This window comes from Brassica oleracea, chromosome C4, assembly GCF_000695525.1.
Source record: "Brassica oleracea var. oleracea cultivar TO1000 chromosome C4, BOL, whole genome shotgun sequence".
Classification (NCBI taxonomy): Eukaryota; Viridiplantae; Streptophyta; class Magnoliopsida; order Brassicales; family Brassicaceae; genus Brassica; species Brassica oleracea.
The window spans coordinates 17,591,275-17,602,941 of record NC_027751.1 but is presented as its reverse complement, the minus strand read 5'-3'; positions in this window follow the sequence as shown (position 1 = coordinate 17,602,941).

Genomic DNA, 11,667 nt, shown 5'->3' with positions numbered 1-11,667 from the left:
TTCATATCGAACAAGTTTCGAGAGTTCTGCGAAAGATGGAGAATCCGACTCAACACATCGAGTCCGCGGTACCCGCAGAGCAACGGTCAAGCTGAGGCATCCAACAAGATCATAATCGATGGGTTAAAGAAAAACCTCGACTTGAAAAAAGGATGCTAGGCCGATGAACTCGACGGTGTTCTTTGGTCGCATAGAACGACTCCTCGAGGAGCAACGAAATCAACTCTTTTCTCAATCGCCCACGGAGTCGAAGCTATGGCTCCCGCCAAAGTGAACGTAACCAGTCTACGTCAGTCAAAAATGCCACAGAACGTTGAGCTTAACAGCGACATGCTGCTCGATGCTTTGGACGCTATCGATGAACACACGACCAAGCCTTGCTCCGTATCCAGAACTATCAGCATCAGATCAAGAGCTACTACAACAAGAAGGTCAAGTCTCGACCTCTCGAACTGGGCGATATTTTACTCCGCAAAGTGTATGAAAACACTAAGGAGCTTCACACATGCAAGCTTGGAACTAACTGGGAAGGACCATACAAGATCACCCAAGTCATTAAGCCAGGAGTCTATCGACTCGAGACATCAACATGCGAACCTGTTCCCAGAGCATGGAACTCCATGCATCTCCAAAGATACTACTCTTGAGAACGTATCTAACTATCGAGCGACTGCCATTTTATCTCGATCAGACCTCAAAACCAACGAGTTAATGACAATCAGTCACTTTCACTCGCCTAAAAAAAAAAACTAGTGAATTCGCATCAACTGCCACTTTCGCTCATCAAAAAGGAACTACGAATGACTTGATCCTCTCCCATTGGTACGTAGGCAGCCTTAACCGGTCCAGCTATAACAAAAAAAATCAAAACAAATTCCCTCGACAAGAGGAAGTGCGAATTGTTTTGGTGATGCTTACGTACGAGCACGACCCTGTCTCTCGGACGACGTACTAGCATTCTCACCCACTAACGAGCATGTCCTGATCAGACACGTGCTCGGGGGACTCCAGGTCGTATCACGGTCCCAGCCGACACGATCGAGACGACGGCTTTCGATCATCTTATGATCCTTTAAAGTCAGATTTGGCCAACTAAATATTCTAGGATTACATTGAGATCGGTTGAGAACCGCTGTCTCTCGAAAAACAAACAATTCTCTTAGAAATTCGAAATTTTAAATTTTCGATGACCCGAACTGACGGCACAACGCGTCAAAACTCGATAAACCATCTGATCAGCCTTGAGTGTTACTTCGAGATGCCGACCATATTGCCAGATTAAAATCGTTAAAATCTAAAGTCAGAAACAAAATTCGACGACTCGTCAAAAGACCTTCGGCAATTCCGATTCCAAGAAGCCTTGTTTCACGACTAAGGCAAACTTCGTTTGAAAAATTTCTAAGTCCAAAAACGATCATAAGGCTTACTGAAGGTTCAAAACGAAAAACAAAGCCACAAAACAAAGCCACAAAACAAAGAGGTTCGGAGTTACAACACAAGACCTCGAAGGGCCAAAAGACAAAACAACTAAGAAAGATTACAACAAACATAAAGAGTCAGCCCTCGACATGGCCAGGGTCGTCCACTAAAAGTCGAGGAACCGGATCAAGAGCATTCTCGACAACTCCCGCGTCGGAAATGGGTGGGTCAGCCTCCAGTGCCCTGCTTTCAGGTTCCTCGGGGACTTCGGCAATCGCGTCCTCGCTCCCTCGCTCCCCCCTCTCGCCTGATGATGCATTCAAATCTTCCCCTACTCCGGGAGGTGTTCCGTCGCTGGACTCGTTCTGACCGCTTCTTTCGATCAAAGAATCAGACAACTCGACCAGGTCATCAAGGCCGGGTCTCGTTTCTATTCCTTCGGCGGGGAGGACCGGATCTGCGTCGCCAGGACCGACCTCTCGAGCTGGTGCTTCTTCATTAACAAAAGAGCTTTCTCCTAAGGGAGCTGAACCAGGATCACTCGAAGGAAGTACGGGAGGAACTGTCGATCCCTCGACCAACGGAACCGCCGACCTCTCAGCTGACGGCTCGCCTTGCGAGCTGCTTGGAGTTTGAAGGATAACATCGGTTCCGGCATCGATCAAACAAGCGTTCGACCCATACGGATCGATCGCCGCCAGGACGTTCTCGTTGAGAAACTTAGACGCTAGAACGAGAGGAGACAGGCAGAGATACTCTTCAGGAATTTCACCCACATCAAGGCGAGCGGCTTCTTCACCATACTCTTTTTTCTGCCCGACGAACAGATCGATCGACTCCTGAGGGATGTCGATCCCATTCGCCTTAAGCGCCTCAAGACATTTCTTCGTCCCGAATGCTTGACTGTAGAGAGACCTCGCGGTGTCGAAATCATCACGACGAGCCTCTCGCGAATGTTGTTGAAGCGCCTATTGCACTTCGTGATCATCTCAGTCTGGACGCGGACCCTCTCAAGGGTAACCTCGTCGCTTCGGGAGTCCCTCAACCGGTTAATCTCCTTCAGATGCCTTAAGGCCGTAGCACCCTTCTCCTTCTCCCAAGCGGCGTTCCCTTCCTCAAGAGAGGCTTTCTCTCCCTCAAGAACTCTGATCTTCTCGCCAGAAGTCTTGAATTTTCCCTTCAGCTCTCCAAACTTCTCCATGAACTTCGCCTTCTGAGCCTTCTTCTCTGCGAGTAATCGATTATGCTCTGCCTCAGCCTTCTCGATCACTGCTTTGAACTCACTCGTTTTACGGTTAAGAGCTGAGTCCTTCACTCCCCCGAGCCTTGCCGCATCGACATAGGCATCCTTGAAGATAAGGTCTTTAACCGGCGGCATATCTTTTGCACCGCCTCGGATTTGGCGAACTAGCTCGGCGCATTCCTCAGGGGCGTAGGCGAGTGGCGTGTCACCGTCGTATTTGAACTCCACGTGATCAGGGAACTTGACGGGACCTTTCTTTCGAGTAGAGCTGCCTCCGGGAGCCGACGGCGTAGAGCGAGGAGTGGTGGCAGTGATCGATTGAGAAACTCTTGCTTCGCGCCTCCCTTCGGGCGTCTTAGAATGGTCTCGACCGTCAGAACCTCGATCAACAGATTGTTCCCTTCTCCCCCTTTCCAAGGGAACGACCAGAAAATTGCTCAACCCGTCATCAGTCGAAGCCGCGTTGCCACGACTCGACTCTTCGTGAACCACGAGCTCTCGATTCTCTGCCCCGACACTCAGTACCGGGTCCTTTTCAGCAGGCTTCTTCTTCTTATCCTTCTTCTTCTTCTTTTGGGGAGGTTCATCCTAACGAACCTCGGCAGCAATTTCCGATGAACCCCCCTGAACCACAGTGATAGATGCGTCTGGAGCCGGTCTCTTCTTTCCTTTCTCCTTAGTCCGCACCGACTCGTCGACTTCTGGCACCAAACTTTTCCTTGAAGGTTCGGAACCGACAGGGTCAGGAACCGGCGATGGTCGAATGACTGCAGGAGGAGACTCCCTGCGATCAACTCCGTTAAGAGTCCTCGACGGCACGTCACTAGACGAGCCACTCAGTCTTTTCCCGATGTTTGCACTTAAGTCTGGAATGGCCTTCATCTCTCTTGCAGTGGTGATCTTTCTCTGTTCCGCTCTCGTGAATAACGAAAACCGACGTTTGCGACAGTCACTAGTGGCAAAAGATCAGATCTCCAATCCTCTGCGAAAGATCGACAAATAAGAATGATGAAATAACAAAGAAACGTGAGTGGAATAAGAGAAAACTCACGTCGCGAGATCTTGTCGATGACTCGCCGAATCCTTTCCACAGTAATGTTATCCCAACTTTCTTGAGCGAGCAGTGGGACAGCCCGAGTGTTCTCTATAAATTCTTCGGGATAAGCTGCCGTATCCGGATGATCAACTGCATTCAAAAGAAAACTAGTAAGATCAGGGAAGCAATCAATTGCGAGTTATCAGCAACAATCTACCAAGTTCAGAGTTCCATAAAAAACGAAAGGTGTCGCCGGGAGGCTCCTCGAAAGCAAACTCATCCAACTTGACGTAGAAATAAAAACGCTGCCAGTACAACCCTTCTCCCATCGACTTAAGATACGTCAACTCCTCGAAGGCTCGAACATTCATCAACACGTCGATCTCAGCCGCCATCACTAACAATGCTTCTGGGAGACGAAACAAACCATTTTAGAACTGACTTATCGCCGCATCACGACGCCTCACGTAAGACGTGACGAGCCTAGGGATCGGGAACCAAAGCCTGGTCTCATTCTGAAAATAGGATTCATAAACACATTGGAATCCCACCGGGGGTGACCATGGCCTCTGGGTCTTAGTTGGAATCAGAAAAGTCACCCTAACTCCAACACACTCCCTCAACTGAATCTTCACGCTGCTTGGAGTCGAACGAGTCGCCTCAACATTCTCCCACGATTGTCCCTCCACGATCGAGGGACGTAACAGCTCCGGCGCCAACGCTGGGAGATCTTCGAAAATCCCTTCAGGATGGTAGCAGCACGGAACAAAACAAGGAGGACCGTTATGGGCTCCACCTCGACCATCTCTCGCACAATCTTGCGAGACCGACTCAACGGTCGCCCTTTCCTCACGAATTAGGCGCGCCGACTCGGCCACCAGGACCCGCTGGGACGTATCCATATTCGTCGTATCCATCATAGCCTCATGGTGTGTCGCCTCAAAATCAGAAGGCAAGGTCGAGTCGACGACTCGTACGGGGCTCGTCTCCGTCGCCACAGCCTTCCTTTTTTGTTCCTTGGAAAACCTACCGCCCGACGACATGGCGAGTTTCTAGGAATCTATGACTAAAAAGGGGTAGAGAGGGAAGCAGAGAGAAAGAGAGAGAAAGTACCTGAGTCGGGTGAAGAATGAAGAAAATGAGAGGCGAGAGGGGTATTTATAAGGGGAGACTGCACACCCCGAGGCGTCATCATCATTAAACCTAGATGGGCCTATGTAGGCCCGTTTAGGCACGTGAAGTTCACCGGATCTCGCGATGGTTCGACTTCTCGAGGTAAACCGGAACCGGTTTAGACCAAATCCAGCGATTGCAACCAAAGCCAAAGGAAACCGCCGGTTCGAACTAATCCAATGAAACTGCGAGTCACGAGCAAACGAGTCGTCCGTGTAGTCGAGGAGTCGAGCGGGATCGCGGGTCCAGAACAATTATCTTGTAAACCCTACTTCCAAATTCGCTGAGTCGGCTACGCTACTCACCAGCGAACTGGGGGGACTTACTGTTGGGTATGGGTCTGACCCTCCCAAAAAGCCCAGATGATGATTGTCCTGACACATGATCAAAACAGATGAGCTCGTCTCGTCGACTCGCGAGCCAGTAGTTGACTCGACTTCGGACTACTTTTAGCCGGCAGAGCGAACGACCGAAAGTCTTCGTCTCGACGACTCGGTTCAGCGGCCCGACACCTCGACCCAATCGTCGAGAAGGCCCGTTAGGTCAAGTCGAATTAGGTTAAAAGAAGACCGTCTATAAAAGGAGGAGAAGAGACAACGATGGAGGGATCCGCAAATCATCACACACTTACTTTCAGCTAGAAATTAGGGTTTTAAATCTTATTCTCGTCGACTTGTATTTTCCGGCAAACCAGCTTTCGCCGGTTCATGACCTTGTTTTCCCCTCCTTGTAATACGACTGAGCGTTCACTTGATCTAATAAAACCCGTCATTTTCTCTTTACTAGTTTATCGACCGTCTTGTCTCGGTTCAAAAACTCTCTCAAGCGAGTGTAATTCCTTGCTCGGTCCAAAAAAAAATGAATTATCCAGCTTAGGTTATCGTTGGGTGAAGGATCGAGATGATACTGTTGTTTGGACTCTGGAGCAAAGTATGTTGATTCAGAGCTTTTGTCGTGTTCAGATGATGTTTATGAAGAGTACTGTGCAACTTTCAATAGGGTTTTTAATCACCGGTGAGATTTATGCTTCTGAAATTTCTTTTGGTCATCACTAGCAAGGAGATATAGTCTGGTACAACTTAAAACAACACAAATCCTGGAGTTTTCATGGAAAAGTTTTACAGCTACTACAAATTTCTCCGGAGAAGAAGGACCTAGCAGGAAGATGTGATCGGAGATGGTGAGGAAGATTTGCAATGGAGAATTCCAGATTTTTCTTTACAGACCACAAAATGGTTACACGTGGATTGCACTTTCTTTCTTTTGATCCTTATCTTAAGTGTGTATGTGGTTTAATGGAACCAGATGGTAACAGAACTAATTTCAAAACTTCTATGAAAATTTTGTTTGACAAAAAAAAAATTAACAGACGTAAACCGGCGAAATTAGTTTGACAGACATAACCAAATTCTTACAAAACCGACAAAACATACGTATATTAAACCGCTATCGATGATATTCTTATTTAAAAATATTATAGTTAGCTTCTTTAGAATATATTGATGCATTAAATCGGAAAAGGAGATAACTTTGTAGTTTTTACCATTCAGAAAATTCACCTATTTTTACGCTAGCATCATAACCAATACGTATCAATCATGAAAGTACAAAATTATCATGGAAAGTGTCAAAATTCTATATATTGTGTACAATATTAATTATATGTAACACAATTATTTATTTAAATTTACCTTGGGTCTTATATAATTCAATTTTTATAATAATATTATTATTCAATATATGTAGATATAAGAAACTATATATAAAAGTATCCTAAGAATAAAAAATTAATGTATGTAGTTTTTAAATTTAAAATGTACTTAAATAATTTCTTAAAATATTTCCTTTTATATATTATGGATGTTTTCGATTTTGTTATTTCATTAATTTTGTGTGAAAAGTCTGTGAAATTCATTGGTATGTATTACCAACTGATAAAAATTTAAATTACATATAAAAATAAAGAAATAAGCTATATGTTGTTATATATTTACATTATATAAAAATAAAAATGTATACGATATATTTAAATAGTTAATGCAAAATAAAAACTAGACATATATAAATTGATTAAATATATGTGGAGACAACCAAAAATGTAATTATACAAAAAATGAATTACATATTATATCGTTTTGAATGTTGAATATCCAAAAATGTTATTATGCGTAAGGGCTGGGATAAAACTTGGATTCGAGAATCCGAAGATCAAACAAAATTCGGTCCAAAAAGTAGTATCGAACCAGAACCGAAACTGTTTAAATATCTGAAGGGATTCAAAATTTTGATATCTATAAAAAAGAAACTAATGATTCACACCAAAATATTACGGGTATCCGAATATATCTAAATCATATTTATATACTTAAATATATTAAATTATTTTAGATTTAATATCTAAAATATATAAACTAGTTTGAAATTGTTCAAAATACTTAAAAATATATAAAAATAGTCAAAAATAGGGTTGAATACTTCAAACTCAAAAATCCAAAATCCGAATAGACCGAACCAAATTTAAATGGGCACCAAACCCGAATGGGTACCAACATCGTATAAATACATTTGAAAAATATAAACAATCATATTTGATTTATAAAAAATAAAGCAAACACCCGCGTGGGCGCGCATATCAAAGTCTAGTTTTATTTAAATCAGAAATACAAAAATGACCACGAATATAACTTAGTAAAACTTGATGCAATTATAAAACTCTATACAACTTAATAAAACTTCAACTAATTTAGATTGTATAACTAAGTAATACTTTGTGAAAATTTATGATGGTGTTTTAATTTGATATACTTAGTTACATTTTCTATGTAGTAAAGTTTTCAAAGAACGAAAATGAATTCATGCAATCTCTAATGGTGGAGACATGGAACAAAAAGAGAATGATGGTGGTTCAAGTGGTGGAGAGATGAAAAATAAAGTGTTGGTAAAGGTGTAGGGGATTAGAACGGTGGAGGTGATAATGAAAAAAGACTATTGGGGATGAGCAAAGCGAAAAAATAGAAAAAAATTAATTATAGACAACCAACACAAGATGCAAAAATAAAAAAGGCTAGAAGCTCTATGGAAAAATTGTGGTTCAACTGAAGCAAAATTTTGTTTATGTTTATGTAACTCGGTAAAAGTTTCAAATTATTCTCTTTTCGTTTTCAAACTTCGTAAAACTTTAGAATAATTTGTTTTATGTTTATGTTACTTGGTAAAAGTTTATATCAAAGTTCTCATTTTCATTTGTCAAACTTTTTAAAATTTGGTATTAATTTGTTTTACTGTCTGTGTAAACTCGTTAAACTTTAAAAAAAACTTTACATTTCATTAAATTAGTTGTACATTCAAATTCCTGAAACTACCATGATAATAGGAATATGACAACATAGAACTATCATAATCTTTCTTCATTATTGAGTTCCTCAATATTTATCGTTGCTTTAAGAAGTCGGATGTCTTCTTCTAGCACACCAAACTGATAGTCCAACTGTTGAACCTCATCTTCAATTGTTGAACTTCATCTCGATGATTGACTCACCACACCGACATCTGTTATGTATTCTCGAAGTTCTAACTCTTGCTTGGCCTCCATTCATAAGTTTAGAAATTATGATTGCTTGATAAAGGGCAGGCCCGGCCCTGGAGGGAAACTGAAGAAGCATAGGCTTTCGGCCTCTAATAATATAAGAAAATATCAGACATTTATTTCATAAAAATATCTTAGTCTACTGGTGTAAACTCTCAACTTAAATCTCAACGTCTTGAGTTTGAACCATAAGTCCATATTTTGCAGCCTTTTTTCTTGTTAGCTTCTGGTCTTTAATAACTCAGGACCGCTACTGATAAAGGGATATGCACAATGACTGTGGATCGATCTATGCTTGTTGTTCAAGTTTTGAGATTGGTTTGAATTACTCACTGAATACTTGTTTAGTTCATGTTTCTTATTCTCCCCATGAAAATGCCCTAGTCTTAAATTTTCAAGTATTACACCGTTTTGCATTCTTGTTTAAGTTACAATTGTTACTACAAAATCAACTTGCTTGTCTTAGCTTATTAACTGTTCACTTGTAGTAGAAAAAAATAAATTTATGTATATCATTATACAACCTCGAAATGGCTTATACATTTTCCTTGCATTGTCAATTGCTCAAACCCTTATTGAGTTTCGCTTTTCAGCCTCAAAAGTCATGAAATCTCATCGTCCTTAACCTGGTATGTTCAAAGTGGCCCAAAGCTCTGATAATTCTTTACGCCCAACCTCCATAGAGTCAAAATCCTAATTAACCCCGAGGTCAACAACTGTTAATTGACTCCGCTCTCAAAACCCAAAGAAGTGCATACATAGTTCAAAGTACCTGCTCGAGCTAGTACAATGACCTTATTGTAATAATTGTTTTGCATCAACAAAATAGGTCATTCTTCAATAATTCAATCGAGTAACTTCATCACAACGCAATGGTCTACTGTTTATAAAATCAAATCAAACTCAATCACGCACCTCACTCTACATAAATCGGTAATAATGACATAAATAAAAACAAAATCGATAAAAAGACTCATAAAAATGAGAGTTTAAGGCGTAACTGCCGCACCTCGAGCTACTCAAACTCATTTCGACCAAGATTATAAAATGACTTAAGGTATTTTCACCGGAAAAACAATGAGGTTAGTTTACCTCGAAAAGGCAAAACATGAAATCAGAACACAACAACCTCCCAATTCCATTTGGAAAAAGAACTGAAAGGCGCATAAGTTCCAAGCTCATCATCTTATGCGGGCTATAGTGATCCCAAAAGTAAAAAAAATAATCAAAGACTACTTATCTTGATATATGATGATCAACAGCAAAAAGGACTTAGCCTTGTACTTCAAGGCTCATTGTAGGTCTAATGAAATAACAAGTTCAACTCTGTAAAAGAGGACCCTAAACGGTCAGTAGTTACCTTCTGAAAGGGTAAAACGATCAACTTGGAAAGGGAAAATAATCTCTTATGTGAACCGACCAAATTATCGAATTTTAGATGTGGATAAGAGTAAAACTATCATTTCGACCAACAAGCTATGTTTTTATAACATGACTTTGTGTTGTCTGTTGCAATTAGTGCTACGAAAAATCCATAACATAAAAAGAAATCTAAATCGTATATCTCTTCTTGCTGAAGTCTTTCATAAGATAGTTTATCTATTACAAGTCAAGGTTCGTAAATCAAAGACCAACCAAGATTTCAATCGATCTCGGAGGTTGTTAAAGCCTAAGGACTTTCAAAACTTCAGGAGCAAATGCTTCACATCATGCCAAGACAACTTGACCTCGTCACCTTCCTCAAGGAAATGAGAATGGTTGGTACTAGATTTCACTTTAAATCCCTCCCATCAAAAGTTAGAAAATCAATCAACGGCCATATTGAGTTGGGGAGGCCCATGAGATATCGTAATATGACATCATCCCATTAAGCCCGCACAAGTCGAATTAAGATTTGGCAAGATCAACGAGAAGGTCTCCAAGACTTCGCATATCTTGCAATGTGATGAAACATGTCCACATATCTCGTAACATGAATAATGGAGGAGTTTAAGCTGAATATGATGAAGGACATGTAAAAACTAACCAACTTGAAGAGAGAGTCCTATAAAAGAACAAGAAAGCTATCTTCATAACGGACCACCACTTTGAAGCTAACTAGAGATTTCAAGCTCGAGACCTAGAAAACAACGCACATTGATATAATTTCTTTATCAATAAATTGTGTAGATATATTGAATGGACTTCACCAGTTCGTAATTAATTCCCAAATGAAAGACGTCTCATTATTAGAAGAGTACCACTAACTTGTCTCTCTAGAAATTTTCTCTAAAGCTTTGGACTCTCTCTCAGGGATCTTATCCTGAAAGAGCTTAAATCTTCCAATCTTCTTCACTAATTCCTTTCCTTTCCTCTTTGCATGTTAAGATCGTCTCTTCATCTTCACTTTGCTCTGAAATTTTTTTCTTTTCCTCCACTATGTATTCTGAAATGGATAAAGCGATATTAGCAATGTCTCTTACAGATGATGATGATGCTCCTTATAATCTTCCGGATCTTCCTAAATACTACGATATTGAAAGAAATGCCAACAGTTTGATTGGCCGTCTCCACAGCCCAGAACATCAAAGTATGGCAAATCTGATCCTTGATATGTCTCGCAAATGGCAGAAATACAGTCGGGTTAGAGGAATCACTTTTACAAGAGAGAGAGATTTCAATTCATCTTCAACCATGCTCATGATCTAGAAGAAGTTTTAGAAAAAGGCTTCCACACACCTTCGATGACTGGGGTTTAGCGATTGAAAGATGGGTGGAACGTCTTCCTCCGGGTTTTCTCCAATATGTACAACTCTGGATACAAATCAAGAACATACTGGTGAATCATTACACAAAAGTTGCTATCTCTGATCGCGGTGGGTTAATCGGACATGTAATAGAAGTTGCTTTTGATCCCGATAAGCCCTAGAGACAAGATTATGTAAGAGTTAAAATTTTCTTAGATGTCTCTAAGCCACTGAAGAAAACAAGAGTTCTGAATTTACCAGGAGGAGAACAAACTACAATCCTCTACTAGTATGAAAAAGTTCAGAAGCGTTGTACTCACTATCAAAGGCTTACACATGCAAAAGATCGATGCCCTTTTCTGGCTCACCAACAAGACATTCCAAGAAACATAGTTCCTTATATGTCATTGATATCTTGCATATTTCCATTGTCTTATCCATTCACCCATGTGCATTTTGATCATATAGACTAGAATTTAGCCAC